This window comes from Pan paniscus, chromosome 19 (genome assembly GCF_029289425.2).
Source record: "Pan paniscus chromosome 19, NHGRI_mPanPan1-v2.0_pri, whole genome shotgun sequence".
In the NCBI taxonomy this organism is placed as follows: domain Eukaryota; kingdom Metazoa; phylum Chordata; class Mammalia; order Primates; family Hominidae; genus Pan; species Pan paniscus.
In genome coordinates, this window is record NC_073268.2 from 93,819,907 (window position 1) to 93,839,886 (window position 19,980).

Below are 19,980 nucleotides of genomic sequence, written 5' to 3' on the forward strand. Positions count from 1 at the left end.
GAGATAGATTAGATATAGATAGATAGGTAATAGATATAGATAGATAGATAATAGATAGATAGGCAGATAGAGATAGGCAGACAGATAGATAATAGATAAGTAGATAGATGGATGGATAGATAGATAATAGAAAGGCAGATAGACAAGTAGATAGATAGATGGTAGACAGACAGACAGCCATATAGGCAGACAGACAGGCAGGTAAATGATAGATACATAGATAGATAGACAGATAGATGATAATAGATAGGCAGATAGAGAGATAGACACACAGATAGATGATAGATAGATGATAGGCAGGTAGACAGACAAGGGGATAGATAGGCAGACAGGCAGGCAGAGAGGCAGATGATAGATTAGATAGATAGATAGATAGATAGACTTCTTATGGAAATTGGCTCATGCAATTATGGAGGCCAAGAGTTCCATGATCTGCCATCTGCAAGCCCCAGAACCAGGAAAGCCAGTGGTGTGACTTAGTCCAGGTCCAAAGGCCCAAGAACCAATGGTGGCACTGGTGTAAGTCCTGGAGTCCAAAGGCCCAAGAACCAAAAGTGCCGATGTCCAAGGTCAGGGAAAAAATCGATGTCCCATCTCAGGGACAGAGAGAGAGAGTCCACCCTTCCATTTCCTTTTTGTTCCATCCGGGCCCGCAGCAGATTGGATGATGCCCATCCACACTGGTGGGGGCCGAACTGCCTCCTCCAGCCCACTGACCACCCTCACAGACGCACCCGGAAAGGCACGCTTTCCCTGCTGGGCACTCCTCAGCCAGGCCACCTGACACGTAAAATGAACCATCGCCGGCTGCCTTCCCTGCAACTCAAGCTGGAGATCCCCCACCTCTGGGTTCTGTTCTTGGGCCGCTGTTTGCCTGGAGGAGGGAGATAGAGCGAGAAGAGAGAAAATGGCAGGCTCCCTACCTGTTTGCACTTGGATAATGCAGTGGGCTGTGTGTGGAGGGAGGAGTGCCAGCCAGGGCTATTTGTTCTAGGAATGGTTAATCCCTGTTCAAATTTATATCCTGAATCTTTAATGCAACTATGTCAATGAAGAGTCGGCAGCATTGCTCGGCACCGCTGGCTCTGACTTGCAGAGTACTTGACTCAAGCGCGAGGAGTTCCGAAGGTCCTCGAACACATTGGGATCCCACCCTCCTCCCATACACACTCACACTTCCAGGAACCCTGGAAGGCTGGCCTGGGGGAAAGAGACAGATCAGAGCAATGCAGGGCCGGATTTTGTAAGTGGTGATGCTGACCGGCATCTGCCTCCTGTTCACTGTGTAGAGAAATCACACTACCTGGCTCCGTGTAGGGACCTTGCTTGGTTTCAGTTTGCAAGTATTTATTTAAAAAATAAGTTCTGGTGTTGGCCAGGAGTTGAGTAATCTCAAGAAGCCGATTGAGAGCAGTACAGACTGTGTAACCAGCTACACACTAACTGTAGGGGGGTGTGGCAGCCTGAGCTCTGGGCACAGGCAGGAGAGCCAGGAGAAGCCAGCAGCCAAGGGCTCCTGGGCAGGACTGTCCCCTCTAACTGGAGAGGAACCTCTACAGGGCCCCGCAGTGTGCACTGGTGAAGGTTCCATGGCCAGGTCTCCAGTGCAACCGCCCTGATTTGGAGCGTGTGCCGATTCCCAGGTGTAAACGGTCCCCTGGGGCTCATTTCCAGCTGTCGAGGTGAGGTCACACACCTGTGCAGGACACCTGCAGCACACCACCAAACCAGCAAGCTTTTATGTTACTCTGAAGTTTTATTCTCTTTTCTGCTGAGCCACAAGCAGAAGAAATAGAAAACTTGGAAGGAAAAGCAGGGTCCTTCACCAGAGGAACAAGAAGCAAACAGCAAAAACCTTTGCCTGCAAGTGAAAGGGCCAGAGGGCTGGCCAGAGGCCACCTGCAGGGACAAAACCACCTGGGAGCCCCAGACATGCCCACCCAAGTCCAGGCTGGCCCCAGCCAGGGGCAGCAGGGCTGGGGGTGCTGGCCAAGGTCACAGCTCAGATGGGAGTGGGCCCATGGCACAGGGAGCCATTCCTAAGGGAAGATCCCAAAGCTGGTGTCTTCACAGAAGAATGGTGGAAGCTGTTTCCTCATCTGTAAAATGGGGTGATAGCACATCCCCTTCAGAAGGCTGTCGTGAGAATTAAACGAGCAGGTGCCTTGAAGTGCTTGGCAGGATGCCTGGCGCATACTATGAGCTCATGCAACAGGGACCCAGTGGTACAGATGCCAGCGGTGTGCGGTGGGAAGGCCAGCTTGGGAGTAACTAGAAGTGGACGGGACCTGTCTATACCGTGGGCCCGGGGAGGGGAGGCACACACCACAGCTGTGGGCATCTGCTCGGTGGCTGAAGAGTTGATCTTCAGCAAGGACAGGGAGGAAATCAGGGGATCTTTGCGGAGCTGGGAGCATGGCCTGAGACTTGGAGGACAGGAGGACTGAGACCTGCAAACCCACAGCAGCGGATGGGAAGGGATCTCCAGAAAAACAAAACACGGAGAGGGGTGTGCTGGACTCTTTCTCACTCACTGCTTCTCCATAGGGTGCACTGGACTCTTTCTCACCCACTGCTTCTCCATAGGGTGCTCTGAGGCAGTGACAGCTGCGGTTCATGAAGTCTTGACCACTTACTGGGCCAGTGTTTCCCGGACGCATTCCCTGGAAGACAGCAGCCGTTAGGTCAATAGGTGTCACCAAAACAGGTTCCACGACTAACGCCAGCCTGCCTCCTGCCACAGCTTCCCTGAGAGCGCCCCAGCCCTTCTGAGCCTCAGCCGAGTGACCAGGGCTGCCGAATTAACGGGTGCTAGTGAACAAACGCCCTTCTTAGATCTCACGCTTACATTTTAAGCTGGGTCTCGGTGGCCTTGCCCAAAGGAATAAAGAATTGGCAATTTCGGGCAGGCTGAATCTCTGTGGCAGGGACCTATTAAGGTGGAGTCTTTCCAGTCTCTTCAAATTATAACACCCTAGTAAGAGGTCATGTCGCCCATGCAGGAAACGTGTGCCCCCTCTCTCTCTCTCCCTCCCCTGTCTTCCTCTCTTCCTCTTTCACACTCCCTCTCTTTCTCTCTCTCCCGTCTTCTCTCTCATCCTTACCTCCCTCCCTCTGTCCCTTCTCCTCTTCTCCTTTCCTTTCCCCATGTTCTGGAACTGAGGAATCCCTAGAGCCAAGCAGTCCCTGACTGACAGCTGACTTGGTGATGCAGGTGGAGACTGCAGCGGGGGTGCTGGATGCGGCGCTGGGGGCAATGGGCCTGCTGGGTGCGTTGGGTTGGATGATGCCCAGGTTGGCAGGATCACCGTGAACCTGGATGAGTGGATCCCTGGGCGCCCACTTCTCCGAGGGAGGGCTGGACGCCTCCTCCTGTCTGAGGTCAGGGCAGCAGTCTTCCCAGCCCCAGGATTCTCAAGCCCATGGTGGCCTCTCCTGGTCTGATTCTCACCTCGCCTACTCACTGTGGGCCCCAGGCAGAGGCCCAGGGAGAATTTCTTCTCACCTCTGACGCAGACCCCAAAGGACTGAGGACAGCACCCCCACTGCGTCATCTGATGACGCAGGGAGGGAGGGCTTCCCCCAGCCCATCCCCGGCTGCAGCCGACCCTCTAGAGCCTGCCCCAGCCTGCCAGGCTCCGTCCTCTGAGACCAGCCTTCAGCAAGCGTGGGACGGCTCAGCCCAGGCACCTCGTCAGCATGACTCAGTGCTAAATGATCAGATGAAATGGGTCTTCCCAAGGCCCAGCTGGAGGTGATGAGCTTCAGCAAGGAATTTGTTTTACCTCAAACTGGGATGTTTAACCCCAGGATGGGAAAAAAAAAAGAAAGAAATCCCTGCTCACTGCCTTCCCTGGTGATTTCCCTCTGTGTGTGGAGGGGCTGAGTTGCTGGGCTGTTTGCAGGGACAGTTGGATGGAGCTAGATTCCGTGGCGGGAAATGGTATCTCTTGTAGCCACTTAAGACAGAGTGAGCCCTGAGCAAGGCAGAGGCTGGGGTCTTCCCCTGTGTGGAGGCTCCCGGCATCTGACGCCTCCGATGTCAGGAAGGGAGCCCGGCCCACCACAGCGGGACCCAAACCTCCATCACGTTCCCTGTGGAGGCACTGAGTGCAAGTCGGTTCTGGCTGGGACGAGTGAAGGTGGACTGATGCCCTGGTGAGATGCGAGCTGAGCCCCGGCTGCACCCCTTAGCAGCTGTATGACCGACAGAAGGTTCCCCGATCTCCCCAGCCTGGGGTTCCTCATTGCAAAACAGGGTCCCAGACTCCCAGGTCTGTTGCGAGGGCTTCTCTCGGCACAGAGCCTGGCACATGCCGGGTGCTTGTAGGGGGCCTCAAATGGAGTCAAGAGATGGAGAAAGACGGCTGGACTCCGGGGCAAGCCAAGGTCAAGGGGTCAGGAGTTTCTCCTGAGGCTAAAGGGGACCCTAACAGGGCACAGGGAGATAGAGATGTCTGCTGAGCTGGGGACAGGACCGGGCACCCTCTCAGGGGCCCTCTCAGGGGCCTGGGGAGACAGATGGCCTCGGCCTTGGGGCTGACAGGGCTGACACGGCAGAACGCAGCCTGCGCCTCCCTGGACCCACCCCAAGTGCTGGCCCTCATATCTGAGGCTCCTTCTTCTTTGCACGTGGTTTCTCACTCAGGATGCCTGAGGGCTGGCGCAGGTAACCCCAAGGTGACCCTGGGGTCTGGCGATGTGGGTCCTGGTCCCACCTCTGCCTCTTCCTTGCAGTGAGATCTTGGGCACAAGACAACCCCAGAATGGAATGGGTCTAGGAGCGAGAATGGGGTGGGACGGGCATCTTCCAGGGGAGCTCCAACCTGGGCAGCCCCACCCAACATGCCCCAATCCCCAGGATTCAGGGTCTTCCCTCCCTGCAAACATCATTCTCCTCGCAGGCTCACAGGCTCGTTACAGGCTAATCCCAACCCAGCCTCAGGGCCTCAAGGGCAAAGGGAGGGCAGACAGGCTCCTGCTCCAGTCCTGGCTCCTGTGTGACCTCAGGCAAGTCACATAACCTCTCTGAGCCTCCAGGTCCTACCTCAAGGAAAGGGAATAATGAGCTCTGCCTTCCAAGGCTGCTGTGGCAATGAAAGGTCACATTTCATGTAGTTTTAAATAAGGTCATGTGTATAAAATGTGCGGGTGCTAGGAGCCACCCAGCACATGCTGGTTCCTTTCCTGTCCCTGGACCTAACTCTGATCCCAGACTGCTGAGTTCCTGGAGAACGTTATTCCCTGGGTTGCAAGCCACCTGCCCATCCCAGGCCTGTCCAAGGTCCCCCAGGGCTTTTGTTCTACCAGGCGACCGAAGGCATTCCCCTTCCTGCCCCCATCTGCCTGTTCCCAGGCCCTCCAGATGAGGCCGCTGTCTGCCCTCAACCCGCCCACAGCAGCCCGGCCCCTCCTAGCCCGCGTTTGCAGGGCTTGGTCAGCCGCTGTGTGTGAGCCTGCTGGATTCTCAGATCCCTCTCCCCTTATCCCATGTGACTCAGTCTCCTTCCACCCACGGAATCTCCTCCTGTCTCTCCCTGTGTCTATCCTCACCCCCTGCCTCGTGTAGGGTGGGAGACTGGAGTCCTGCCCACTGCTTCAGACCTCTCGTCCTGGAAGGCAGCCCTCTGGCTGGGCCCTGCCACCTGGGGCCACGTCGGATTTTGCTGCATCTCCAGGGACCACCCTGCCCACCTCACTTCCCTTTTCCTCTTCCCACCAGGATGCCCTGATCTCCCTGCCCAACCCAGAGTCTGGGCTGTCCCCAGCCAGTCCCAGCTACGGGTTCCCAGTCTCCACTCTCCCCAACCCCTCTCCAGCAAAGGCCAGCTCTGCGCTTCTCCTCGCTAGAGCCTTGCCCTTCAGGCCCTCTTCTGGCTGAGATTCACCCAGCCTCCACCCCTCACCTGGGTGAATGGCACCTCTGGCCTCACAGTTTGGGTGTCAGATTCTGGAGTCAGGTGCACAGACCTCAAAGCCTGCCTCTGGGCCACTGATGTGCTGAGTGATCTTGGGCGGGTCCACCCTCCCTTGCAGACCTTCAGTTTCCAGATCTGATAAAGCAGCAGTGATTATGCAGTTGAGTCGAACAATTAGAGTTTGAATTGCAAGAGTTCCCTTATGCTGGGATTTTCTGCCTCTGTCACCCCTGAGACAGCAAGACCAACTCCTCCTCCTCCTCCTCTTCCTCCTCCTTCTCCTCCTCGGTCTCCTCAATGTGAAGACAAGGAGGATGAAGACCTTTATGATGATCCACTTCCACTTAATGAATACTAGACTTTCTCTTCCTTATGATTTTCTTTTCTTTTCTTTTTTCTTTTTTCTTTTTTTTGTGATGGAGTCTCACTCTATCACCCAGGCTGGAGTACAGTGGCGTGATCTTGGCTGACTGCAACCTCCGCCTCCCAGGTTCAAGTGATTCTCCTGCCTCAGTCTCCCAGATAGCTGGGATTACAGGTGCCCGCCACCACCATGCCCAGCTAATTTTTGTATTGTTAGTAGAGATGGGGTTTCACCATGTTGCCCAGGCTGGTCTTGAACTCCTGACCTCAGGTGATCCCCCACCCCCAGCCTCCCAAAGTGCTGGCATTACAGGTGTGAGCCACCGCGCCCAGCCTCCTTATGATTTTCTTAATACCATTTTCTTTTCTGTAGCTTATTTGATTGTAAGATTACAGCATATCATACATATAACATCCAAAATATGTGTATTAGCTCTTGGTGCTATCAGTAAGGCTTCTGGTCAAAAGGAGGCTCTTAGCACTTACATTTTGAGGAGTCAAAAGTTATACCCAGATTTTCGGCTGTGTGGGGTCAGCACTCTAATCCCCACATTGTCCAGGAGTCAACTGCACAACCTCACAGAGCTGTCGTGGGACTGAACAGGACACCATACATCAAGGGCCTTGCACACAGTGAGTTCAATCCACTGAGGTTGGGCATGATAACCCCCAGGGTGGCAGACACAGCCCCCAATATCCCGATACACAAATCCTGTTTGGGGCCCTGCCACCTTTCTCCCGAGACACCAGCTGTTGGGCGTCCTCTGCTTCTGACGGGCCCCGTTGCATTCTGACTTGACAAATGCCAGCTTTTGCCGAATCTCCCGCTCTGGGACGGGGGACATCACAGTTGGGCAGTTGGAGCAGAGAAGAGTGTTTGAAAGGGCATGCGGTATCTGGGCCATGGAGGAGGAAATGGGGCATTGGTGGGAGGGATGGCAGGGCTGCCAGCATCTGACCCAGGAGGCTGGGAGGAGGTTGCTGTGTGAATACATGCTCGGCCTCTCACAGTGGCTGCCGCCGCATTAGCCCCTTGTGCTTCAGGGAACAGAGCATCCGTGATGGATGAGACTTTAATTAAAGTAATGAGACATTTATAATCGTGGTTATCTCCAAAATTAGGTCTTTTAGCAATTATTCCTGGGGAATATTCCTCCAGTAGATAGCTCCCTTTTTAGAACAACGTCGGGGGGTGGTCTGTACCTGAGAGAGATTTTCCCAGCAGGCCCTGGGCTGTGACAGGTCAACGATGAGGTTTCCCTGGAAAACAGGACGTGGCTTCTGCCTCAGGTTTCTCTCCAGAGGAGCAAAAGTTCGATGACCCTGGCACCTAGTCAGGTCATAGGACACTTCTAGTGCCCTCAGAGAGGGTGCCTTTGGGCTCAGAACCTGAAGATCTGGGTTCAAGTCCTGACTTGACAACCTTGCTGTTGCTGAGACTGTTTGCCAAGTGGGATGTGATGGTTGATACTGAGTGTCAGCTTGATTGGACTGAAGGATGCAAAGTATTAGTCCTGGGTGTGTCTGGCAGGGTGTTGCCAAAAGAGATTAACATTTGAGTCAGTGGGCTGCGAAAGGCAGACCCACCCTCAATCTGGTGGGCGCCATCTAATCAGCTTCCAGCGAATATAAAGGAGGCAGAAAAACGTGAAAAAGCGAGACCGGCCTAGCCTCCCAGCCTACATCTTTCTCTCGTGCTGGATGCTTCCTGTCCGTGAACATCAGACTCCAAGTTCTTCAGTTTTGAGACTCAGACTTGTTTTCCTTGCTCTTCAAACTTGCAGACAGCCCACTGTGGGACTTTGTGATTGTGTAAGTGAATATTTAATAAATTCCCCTTTATATCTATCTATCTATCCTATTAGCTCTGTCCCTCTAGAGAACCCTCACTAATACACGGGATGAAAAGCACACGGGCTGAGAGGCGCCAAAGCCATAAGGTCTGTGAAAGTACTTTGTAAGGTCTCAAGCATCAGGCCCCAATATGTGACCATCATGTGTTCCTAACAGCAGATTCCAGAACATTCCTCTTTAAACTCCAGGACAGTCCCTTCCCTAGGGTAGGGCTTTGCCCCCAGAACTACTCATTGTCTGGGTTTCCAACACTGTTCATGGCCATTGATTAAAAAAAAAAAACAACCAATCAACAAACAACCTCATAAGCCCAGCAGACCGTGAAGGCCCCAGGAACTCAGGGCAGAAGTTAGCAATGTGGGTTCTGCCCTCGTTGGCCAGAAAGGTGCGGTGTGGCCATTTCACTTCCCTCGCTGGGCCTTGGATTTCCTTACCAGAAACATGATGGTCATAGTCACTGGCCAGTTGACTGCCCAGAGGTGGCACAAGGATGAAATGCAATTGGCCTAAGAGAACCGTACCATGAGCCTGAAGCATCTCATCATTCAACCCCACAAATCTCAGGACAAAGTCAGTGCTCCACGGCGTCCATCCCCGGCTCCTCCCTCCCTAACTGGCAGAGACCAGAGGGACACACACGTGCCTCAAGTTCACACAGCAACGTGGAACACCGAGGCCTCTCGTTTTCTGAGGCTTTTCCACCCATCCAAACCTTTGCCATAATTATCACCGCTGCAACTTTTAACTAAAACTGATTAAAAGTTTACCACGTGCCAGACACTATTTTAAGCATTTCTCCTGCATCATCGCATCAAATCCTCATAGTAACTCTGTGAGAGTTGTTATTGTTGTTGTTTCTATTTAACAGACACAGAGGAGTTGAGAGATTTCCCCGAGGTCACACGGCGACGTGGACCCAGGTGTACGTCCCTTGCAAAGCTCGGGCTCTAACCATGACACCACACTGCCTCTGGCCCTGATGACTCTTGCAGACACTCTGACGGTTTGGTCCCAGTTCCTGGTTGGAGGGGGACCCCTGATAAACGGGGGTCACTGCTGATCTGGCCTTTCTGGAATTCTGCAGGGTCTGCCCTCACTTCCCTGCCACTCACCCTCACCCCACCCCCAGCCTCTCTGCTGTTTGCTGCTGTACCGCACAGCCTGTTCACCCCAGGATCTGCCCCTTCCTCTTCCAGGGTTCCAGGGCTTCCCAGAAGTCAGGCTTCCGTTCCCACAGGAAGGGTGCAAACAGGCCAGTTCCTGCTGTGGGGAGGAGTGGGTGCCACAGTCCCTCAGATCACTAATCTATTCGATCCTACTGTGTGCCAGGTGCTGCTCTAGGTGCAGATGAACAAGCCAGGTGGGGCCTGCCCTTGGGGAGCCTGAGGTCAATGTGCCCGAAGGGTGCCCAGTGCCCTGAAGCCCAAGATAGACCCTGGCTGCATGAGGCTGCCCAGCACTGCACCCCAGGAGACAGGACAGCAGGAGAGCAGGAGTAGGGCGCCCGCCTGCCCATCCATCAGCAACAGGCACTGGGAAAGGGTGAGGCCCTGGGGAGAAAGAAGGCAAAGGAGCCGGGCAAGCAGCAGGCAGGAGAATCACAGAGCAGCTGTGCCCAGGAGCCCTGGCATGGGGGCCATGGCCAGGCAGCTGTGGCTGCTTCCTCTGTGTCTGTCTTTGTGGCCCTGGCCGGGATGGCGCTGGACCCCAAAAGGCAGCCTAAGCCAGTGGGCATGGCCTCCTTAGGCAGCCTGGGTGATGGAACGGACCAGCCCCCTGGGTGTGGGCATCACTCTTGCTCTGCCAGGAAGAGGCAGAAGGACCAATGGCAGCGGCAGGGGTGGATTCTTGCCCGGCAACAGCTGCCAAGACTCTGGGTCCCGGAAGCAGCCCCTCCCTGCCTCCTTTCAGTGCCCTGGCTTTGCAATGCAGGGATTTGCCAGCCTGAGCTCTGCCAGCCTGGGTTCAGCAAATCCCACAAGAAGAGCCGGCTCCCCGCGGGATTGCCAGTGGACCAGTGAGATGCCTCCTTACCAGTGCCCACAGCGGGAGGGGTGTGAAATCGGGACTGGCTCCCTGAGAGCTGTTAGGGGCCACCATAACTGCCCATGGGTATTCGGCTGAAATTCAGCTCCTCTGGGAGAAGAATCTGGAACAGAGAAGGAGGCTTTAGTCTGTCCGCAGGCCCTTCAAGGGGAGAGGAAGGATTCCTTTAGAATGGGGCAGGGGTTGCTGGAAAACAAGGCTGTGGTTTTAGAGGAGAGCAGTTAGGGTGGCCCCTTCCTGGGGGTCCGGGCTTGGGGCCCTGCCTGCAGATGAGGGGGATCCTCCTGGGGCAAGGTCTTGAGAGGAGCCCCATAGATGGCCCCGTCATGTGGAGTCAGCGGCTGTGGTTCGGGGGAAACAGGGAGGCCACCGCCTGCTTTCCCGGGCACCGTGTGGCTGACCCACCGCAGTTGGAGGTCTTGGCTCTCAGGGAGCTTGTCCCGATTTCCCACCCCTCCCCCTTAAGGGAACCATGGGCCGCCTGGCCCTGTGCTGCCCGCCTGCACTGGTGCATCTTCAGCTGATGAGAGGATGTGAGGTCTGGAGTGAGGCCAGCATGGCTTCGCCTGCCAGGAGCCTTCCTCTGCTCGCTCCTCTCCCCCAGCCCCGGGACAGGTCCCCGTGTCCCAGGCACAGTGACACTCTCTGGCATGGAGCCAAGGCAGAACGTGCAGCAGCCTGGGAAGGTGGATCCTGGGGCCACAGATCTGGATGAAGAACTTTCCTCCCGGAAGGCAAAGGCGGGCACCGCTGCTTGCCCCAGACGGTGGGGGTGCTGAGGCCTTGGCGCCACGCCTCTGCGGGGTGAGGGCCATCTTGAGCCAGAGCCGAGAGTGCATTCCAGAACCTGATCTTATCACTCCACCAAGGACGCTAGTATTCTGGGGATTGATTTGCTCCAACAAGTGATGGATTTAAAACACATGAGGAAGCCAATTCATTCCTTCACCCTGGGCCTGCAGAACCATCCGAGCTGCACTGGGGCAGTTCTGCACATCTCTAATGAATCCAGCCCTGCACCCCTCTGTTAACGTGCTTTTCAAACCAAACAGTGGAATGCAATTGTCATCACAGGGTTTGATCTGATGTGAAAAGTGTTATAAAGCCATTCCAATTAAAGTGCCTCTGGCCTTGTGTTTCCTGAAAGCTGCTATTGAGAGGAATATAATTGCATGAGAACAGCATCCCCTGAACTTGCTGCTTCTTGGGGACCCCACCACATGGCTTGGGTCAAACAGCACACTGACAGGATACCCTGGGCCACAGGAGGCAGCCTCCCACCCACACTTCTCTTCCTAATCTCCAAGTAGCCACTCCCCTGGGTCTGCCTTTGTCCCCAAACTGCCCGATCTCCAGTGTCCCCATCGGTGGGTCAGCATTTACAGGGCACCATCCTTGTCCCCATGATACAACTCTCACCCCATGGGAGCAGGGTGCTGGTGGCCCAGATTTCACAGAGGGCTTGGTGGGTTTCCAATCTTCGTCTGTGAGTCTCGAGTCCCTGAGGACAACGCCCCGCTTCTGTGTCTCTCTCTGGACTTGTGCAGGGGTACTCAGCAGACTCTTGGGTGATCCACCTAAGGTGCAGTGCCCAGCAAGAGCTGGACACCTTGAAAATAGAAAGGGGGTTCACTCCACGCGAATTATAATCCTGGGAGAAAGGTGCTTGGCCTGGCAGTAGCAGGGGGCAAAGAAAACACAGTGGAGGGAGAAGTAAGAGAATGGCCACTCCTGCCCCTCCAACTCCAGCAGTGCCCCCCCAACTCCAGCAGCCCCCACCACTCCAGCAGGCCCTCCCCACTCCAGCAGGCCCCCCCACTCCAGCAGGCCCTCCCCACTCCAGCAGCCCCCCCCCACTCCAGCAGGCCCCCCCTACTCCAGTAGGTGCCCCTCACTCCAGCAGGCCCCCCAACTCCAGCAGGCCCTCCCCACTCCAGCAGGCCTCCCCCTATTCCAGCAGGCCCCCCCCACTCCAGCAGGCCCCCCCCCCACTCCAGTAAGTGCCCCTCACTCCAGCAGGCCCTCTCCACTCCTTCTCTTCCTCCCTTCCCTTCCCATTCCGGGCCCTCGCCTTCATTCCCCTTTTCTCTTCGCCCTTTCTTTCCCCTCCTCTCTCCTCCTCAGAGTTAGAAAGACCCTGGTGGTGGGTCCCGGTAGGAGGAGAGGACGCTTGCTCCCCACTTCTTGGAGAGCGAGCCTTTGCTTGGCAGGGGTCTCAGCGAGCACCCCGAGCTGCTCACACCCCCCGTTGCTCACCACCAACCCCTTCAACGTCCAGGGTCCTGCAGAACTCTCAAATCCAGCCAGGTGGGTGTGGCTCAGGCCTCCGGCTACCTGTGCTGAGGTAGGGAACAGGGACGGGGGCACAGCCTCTCTTTTATTGTTGTTTGGTTCTGGCCCTGCCACAGAAAGCATTTTGCAACTGGACCCTCCACTCACCTCCCCCAACCCCCTAGTGCCTGGCAGATGCTTCCGAGGGCAGGGGGAGGGAGGGAAGGAGCGGAACAGACGGCCCCCCCAGGGGTCTCACCTGCCATCAGCCTTCCAGTCTCCCTCATCCCCGCTTGCTGACCTCCCTCCTGGCCCCCAGGGGACCCACGAGGCACACCCTGCATGGACTGATGCCGCCCAAGCCCTGGCTCCTTGCCCCCAGCCGACGCTCCACAGAGCTCTCTGCCTCGCTAACTTGGAACAGTCATAGCATGAGTGGGTTTTTCTCTCTTTTAGTCAAAATCAATGACAACGACAGAGTTATAAGGCGAGCCGTGGGGAAGAAGAAGAAAGCGCCTGGTGTCAGGATTGATGCAGAGGGCAGTTAGAGGGACCTATTAGGATTTCAGTTGCCTTAGGGTGTGCTGCTCCAGCGAGCGGGTGTGATGTCAGGGAACCCACTGGCAGGCAGGCAGCCTTGTCCCTGCACACCTGTCATTAATGTGGAAGGCGCAACATTGCAGCTATTAGTAGGGAGTTGGGGGGCGCGTGGTGGAGACATCTCAGTTATACAAGGAGGACTAAGAGTTCCACTGGGAGAAGAGAAGGAGGAACCCGAGGTGTCTGCCCCGACTCCAGGGCCCCGAGTCTGGAGAGAAGGGACCTCCGGAGGGGGCGTTCACCACAGCGCCGTGGACAGGGCCTGACCGTCACAGGTAGGGGGTGCCTGGAGCCTGCCAGCCAGAGGAGTGGGGACCCCTTTGTTTTCCTCCTGAAGTCCACTGTTCCTGCTGGCTCCAGACAGCCCCCAGGCATTGCCACGCTCCCTCCCTGGGCCACACTGGCTCCCCGCACCTCAAAAGGGAGAAAGACCCACAGGGCTGGGGGAGACGGCAGATCCCCCACCATGCACTCACATAGCTGGGGTTCTTGTCACTTTGCCAGGTCCCTTTCAATTTCCACTCTGAAAGAAGGGCTGGCACATGACAGCGTTAACCTCTGGCCTCCATTCTCTGCCCCCCAGAGAATGAAACAAAGGGAGCATGGGGATCTCCCCAGGGAAGGCAGGCTCAGGTCAGAGGCCCTCATTGCCTAGTCATCTTGGGCAGCTCCGTAGCTCTGCCCCTGGGTTTCCTGTCTGTAAAACGGGGTGCTAATACCTGCTTGCTTGGGGTCATTAGAAGTTGGATGCAGGACGGGCTACCTAATCTGTGGAGCCCAGTGCACATGACAAGGGGAGACCTTGTTAATAAAGTACTAAGAATTTCAGATCCAGGTGCAGTGGCTCACGGCTATAATCCCAGCACTTTGGGAGACCAAGGCGGGAGGATCACCTGAGGTCAGGAGTTCAAGACCAGCCTGGCCGACATGTTGAAACCCCATCTTTAAAAAAATACAAAAATAAGCCAGGCATGATAATGGGTGCCTGTAATCCCAACTACTCAGGTGGCTGAGGCAGGAGAACCAGGGAGGTGGAGGTTACGGTGAGCCAAGATTGCACCATTGCACTCCAGCCTGGGCAACAGAAGGAGACTCTGTCTCAAACAAAAAAACAAAAAAACAAAATAAATAAAAAACAAAACTTCCGGACAGCAGTCATTCTTGCTAAGAATGTCAAGAGTAGGAAGCAAGGGTCTTGCTCCCTGCCCACTGTGCAAATGAAAGAATCAAGTACAAGGAGTTGGAAAGACAGCCTAATGCTTCCTGGACATGGTGGCTGGGGACTGGCTGGAAGTTAGGGAGGGGACCCCCCAAGCCTAGGCAGGCCCAGGTTCCTGCAGCCACATCCTTGATGGTGATGGTCCAGGGAGAATGGCTGAGGGTGCCCACCTGGCAGGACCACCACTGTGATGAGTGAAATCAGGACGAGAAGGACTCTGGCACCCAGTTTGGGGGTGGGCAGGCAGGATGAGGCAGTGATGGACACGCGCAGCCCCCACCACACCTGCCTTCATCGGGGCCTCCGGGTGCCTGGATGGATGCTGGTGACCATGGCAAGGGAGGGCTCAACGGTGCTGCCACAGCGGTGGTGCCTCTCGAGAGGCAGCTGGTTAGAAGTGAGAACGCAGTGTCTTCCGCCTCTCCACACCTTCTCAAGGAGGTGATTTCCCAGCCACCCGCGAGCAGCCGAGCATCCTCATTCAGTTCCTCAAGTGTCAGGGCACTGCTCTTGTTTACACTGTCATCGCCCTTGCACTGAACAGCAGAGGCGTGGACTCCTTTTGGCTGATCTTTGCTCTGAGCACCCAGCGCTATGCCAAGGATGGGGAGCCCCATCCAGAGCCCAGGCACCGTCTCCAAGCAGATGGAGGAGCTAGGAACAGCTAGGAGGGTCTGTTACCAAAACAAAACTGGCTCCACTCACCCAGGTTGGTAAAGCCAAATACCCACACTGAGGTTTGCAGCAGGAGAAAGGAGGGCATTTATTTGCCAGGTGCCAAGCAAGGAGAATCAGGCAGCTCACACTTAAGACCCGACATCCTCAATGGCTCACGAGCAACGGTTTTGTTTTTTCTTGTTGGTGGTTTCTTTTCTTGTTGTTGTGTCTCACTCTGTCACCCAGGCTGGAGTTCAGTGGTGAGATCACAGTGCACTGCAACTTCTGCCTCTTGGGTTAAAGCAATTCTCCTGCCTCAGCCTCCTAAGTAGCTCGGACTACAGGCATGCACCACCATGCCTAGCTAATTTTTGTATTTTTTATAGAGTTGGGGTTTGGCCTTGTTGGCCAGGCTGATCTCAAACTCCTGACCTCAGTTGATCCACCCACCTGGGCTTCCCAGAGTGCTGGGATTATAGGCATGAGCCACCACACCCGGCCACAAGCAAGGGTTTTTAAAGGCGGGAGTATATTTCAGGAAAGCAGAAGTTTCAGGCAAAATCGTTAATCAGTACATGAACATTATACATTGGTTTGGCCTCAAAAGGTGGGATATCTTGAAGTGAGGGGGCATACGGGACCAGACGGGCAGAGAAAAGTCACATCCGTCCCCCAGCCCCCATCCTCAGAACTGGCCTGGCTTGCAAGGAGGGGATTTTGTCTCCATTTCACAGATATTAAGGAAATTGGGTGCAGAAACTTTCAAGAGCCTGCCCAGGATTCACAGAGTGAGAAGCCAGGGCAAAGCCAGAATTTAGACCTAGTGCTGTGTGGACTCACCCTTCCCACAGGAACATCCTGCTTCAGAACTGAACACCTGCAACTCAGCGTGGCTCACTCGATCCCAGCTCTAGGGGGTGACCCGGCCACCCACACCACTCTCTCCCCACCCCACACCGTGGGTTCTGGGCTGCCTCACCCTCCCTCATTGCTTCCTGCATGCACAGAACATCCTTTCCATGGGGGACATGATCAAGAGTGGAGAAGGCTGGTCAGGGACATGGTGTGGGATCGCATGCGGCTGATATTCCTGTTAAATAAATACATTTTGCTAATTGGATTACTCAGACAGTATAATATACTACTGGATTTCCAACATGATGCTAATAAATTGTGTGAAGAACTTAATCATGTTAGCGTCCTGAAAGCTTGTAAGAGATGAAATGAGAAAATCAGGCAACGTTGACACCCAGGGCCTCCTAAGGCTCTCAGGCTCCTGGAGCTTCCGTGAGCTCCCTTCGCCGGGCTCTCTGCAACAGAAGCTGCCGCTGGGCATGTGGGGTGCAGGTGGGGGTGTCAAGGGGAGGGAAGAAGGAGGTATTCAGCCAGAGAATGAGAGTCACTGTGCCGGGGACTCGAGGACCTGTCCCTGGGCCAGGGGAGAGAAGCTGGCCGAGCAAGGTTCCCAGCAGGTGAAGCCACCCTGGCCCTCACACTCCTCTCATCAGCTGAAGGCCCAGCGGGTGCAGGTGGGCAGCACAGGGCCAGGCGGCCTGTGGTTCTGTGAACCCAAAATATCTGAGACAGTCTCAGTTAATTTAGGAAGTTTATTTTGCCAAGGTTGAGGACGCGCGCCCATGACACAGCCTCAGGAGGTCCTGATGACATGTGCCCAAGGTGGTCAGGGCACAGCTTGGTTTTATACATTTTAGGGAGACAAGAGACATCAATCCACATATGTAAGATGAACATTGGTTCTGTCCCGGAAAGGCAGGACAACTGGAAGCAGGGAGAGGGCTTCCGCTCATAGGTAGAGAGGAGACAAATGGTAGCATTCTTTTGAGTTTCTGATGAGCCTCTCCAAAGGAGGCAATGCATGTATCTCAGAGAGCAAAGGGGGGACTTTGAATAGAACGGGAAGTAGGTTTGCCCTAAGCAGTTCCCAGCCTGACTTTCCCTTTAGTTCAGTGATTTTGAGGCCCCAAGATTTATTTTCCTTACACAGTTCCCTCAAGGGTCTGTGCAAAAAGCATCAGGACCCTACCCACTCCCCTTGCTGCCGATGTCTTTCCACAAGTGTTTCCACCCACATCTCCCTTCACACAGGGAACCACTGTGGGCTGAAGGTGGCCAAGAAGTTGTGGGAAGCACCTGCGGTTTTGAGGAGGGAAGGGCAGGGACTGAGCCAGGTGGCCGGAAGACAAGGCCAGGACAGCCTCCATTAGTCCCTGAGAACTCCAGAGAGAGGTGGCTTCCCTCCTTGCCTTCCAGACTGGAAATCTGGGTGGTTGATGTTTAATTAACATTGGTATTGACTTGAAAAGCGAAGACCAGAATTTAAGAGCTCATTACCCCTCTTGCCTTCATATCTTGGCTCCCGGCTACCCAGGAGGGGATGAGGGATGAATGAGGGTCTGTGCTGCAGAGGCAAAGAGACTTGCCGTCTCACCAAGCAAGCAAGTGCGTAGCACGGGACAGGCCATTAGAACACCACACACATGCACGTATGCACACTCACACCCAGGCACACTCACATGCATGCACACTCACACGCACACATGCACACACCTGAACTCAGCCCCCAAACAGGAGCACTCTTCAATGACCATCATTAAAATAATAACTGGCTTCTGCGGCAGCTTCCCAGGTATTAATGCAAATGTTTTTCTAACTCTCCAGGTTCAAGAGCAACAGCTTACACAAGTCTAATTAGCATAACAAAATCCAGCCAGGAAGAGAAAAAAAGCTCCTCTTATTTGATGCTTCCTGGTAATTAGCAAGAACAATTACTGCAGCATCCGGAATTTCCAACCCCCAAAGATGCCAGGGCCACACTTGAGCACATCAGGAATCAATTTAGAGAAGCCAAAATAAGGCCATTATGAGGGATGCTCACCCCGAGCGTGACATGTGTGTTTGCAAGCAAGCAAGCAAGCACTTCCCCGCCCACACCGCCCCTGCGCTGACCGCTGCAGCCTGCCTCCTGCCCTTCCCCGCATCCACACACACACGCCCGTTCATACACTCCTCGCCCAGGTCTTCGCGCATCCAGCATCCATTCATTCAGCAAATGTCAGCGACTGGACCTGCTGCTTTGTTCAGAAGGTGCAAAGGTGAGAAAGGCAAGGTCCTTGCACCCAAAGGGTCTGGTTGGGTGTGTTTAACCTGCATTTCATGCTGCCTTCTGTGTGCTGGGCCCGGTGGTGCAGTGCAGAGATCAGAACAAGACAGCACCCATCACCAAGAATGTCACGCCCATGAGGTATTGGATGCCTTCTAGGTGGTGAAGCCCGTGCCCGGCTCAAAGGGCACTCAGAAGAGAGAGGGCCTCTCTCGTCCTGGGGTGGGTGGGTCATCAGAGACTTCATGAACCAGGTGACTGCAGAGCTGGGTTTGAGGATGAAAAGAAGTTGGTCATAGTGGGTGGACATAGGTCAGAAGAACAGAAAGAGTGCTTAGGTAGGCACTGTGGGATAAAGCCACAAAGGCAAGAAAAGGAGCGGATGCTCAGGGGCCTCGCAGCAGAGTGGCAGAGGAGTGAAGGAAGGAGCCACAGGAGATGGGGCTGAGGAAGCTGGTGGCTGAAGGTCGTAGCAGGTTTCAGGGGCTGGGCCATGGATCGAGCAAGAGGGAATCAGGGTCCTGGTGCGGTGACTCCCGCCTGTAATCCCAGCACTTTGGGAGGCCGAGGCGGGCGGATCACTTGAGGTCAGGAGTTCAAGACCAGCCTGGCAAACATGGTGAAACCCCTTCTCTACTAAAAATACAAAAATTAGCTGGGTGTGGTGGCGCGCACCTATAGTCCCAGCTACTCTGGAGGCTGAGGCAGGAGAATCCTTGAACCTGGGAAACGGAGGTTGCAGTGAGCTGAGATCACGCCATTGCACTCCAGCCTCAGAGTAAGAGTCTGTCTCAAAAAAAAAAAAAAAAAAAGGAGGGAGTCGGGAAAGGAGAGAAGACTGTATGGAAGAGGCACGGTCAGTGTCGGTGGCTGGAGAGGATGCCACTGTCCCATCCAGGTGGGGTGGACAGTCTCCTACCCCCAGGCCAAGAGGGTAGGCATGGATCCAAACGGGAAATGACAGATGCTGGACTCCCCGGGAGAGACATCCTGACTGCCTGCGTGTCAGGCAGAAGGGAGAGGGAGGAGATGTCCAGAATGAGCACGTGGATGTGGGGAGGAGGCTGGGGGAGCTCTGCATCAATGGGATGGGACCGTCGAGGCCAGCTGGGAAGAGGCCCCACTCACATGACTCATTCATGTGGGTCACAGCCTTCTGTGTCCAACCTGTGTCTTCTGTTCAGATCTGCACCCTTGTTGATACCCAACTACCCAGGTGGAAACAGCCCTGTCGTGACCATTCACAGATGACACAAGGCGTGGAGCCCCAAATAAGAGACTATGTCATGAGCTGAGCACCCCCACACCCATCTCTGCCTCAGAAACAGGTCTCCCAGGCTGAAAGGGAGGAACCATTCTCTTCTCCTTTGTAATGGCAGCCTGAGAGGTCTCCGCGGCTTCTCTCAAGCACCCACACTGAGGCTTTGCTATAAAACCTTCCTTCCAGCCTGGGCAACATAACATGACCCCATGTCTACTAAAAATTTAAAAAAAAAGAATAGCTGGGCATGGTGGTGCATGCACCTGTAGTCCCAAGGTGTTGAAGTGGGAGGATCGCTGGAGCCCAGGAGTTCAAGGCTGCGGTGAGCTATGATCGTGCCACTGCACTCCAGCCTGGGTAACAGAGTAAGACCCTGTCTTAAAAAAACAACAATAACAACAACAAACAAACAAAAATCTTCCTTCCTTCCTGGTCTACTTCCCTGTGCTTCTGCTTAAGCTGATCTTACCTGGTGCCCAGTGGAAGCAAGACAACTGGGCACTTTCTTCCCTCTGCAGAGCCCGTGAACACTGTGGTGAATTTTTCGGGAGCTCTTTCACCTCCTTTGCTCAGGTAGCCCTTTCCCTGGACACATGCTCCTGATTCGCAGGCAGGCCTCATCTTATCTGGGCCTTCAGTGAGGTGAGGCCTCACTCAGCATTTCAATCTG

General features: G+C 54.9%; 1 long non-coding RNA gene across 1 annotated transcript in view; it reads right to left on the reverse strand.

Annotated features, from left to right (window-relative positions):
* Positions 1–1,383: 1,383 nt before the first annotated feature.
* Positions 1,384–19,980, reverse strand: part of LOC117976626 (uncharacterized) — an 85,295-nt gene continuing 66,698 nt past the window's right edge. The window contains exon 3 of the long non-coding RNA XR_008621597.2: positions 1,384–2,663. This is a non-coding gene — a long non-coding RNA (uncharacterized LOC117976626). The remainder of the gene's footprint in view (positions 2,664–19,980) is intronic.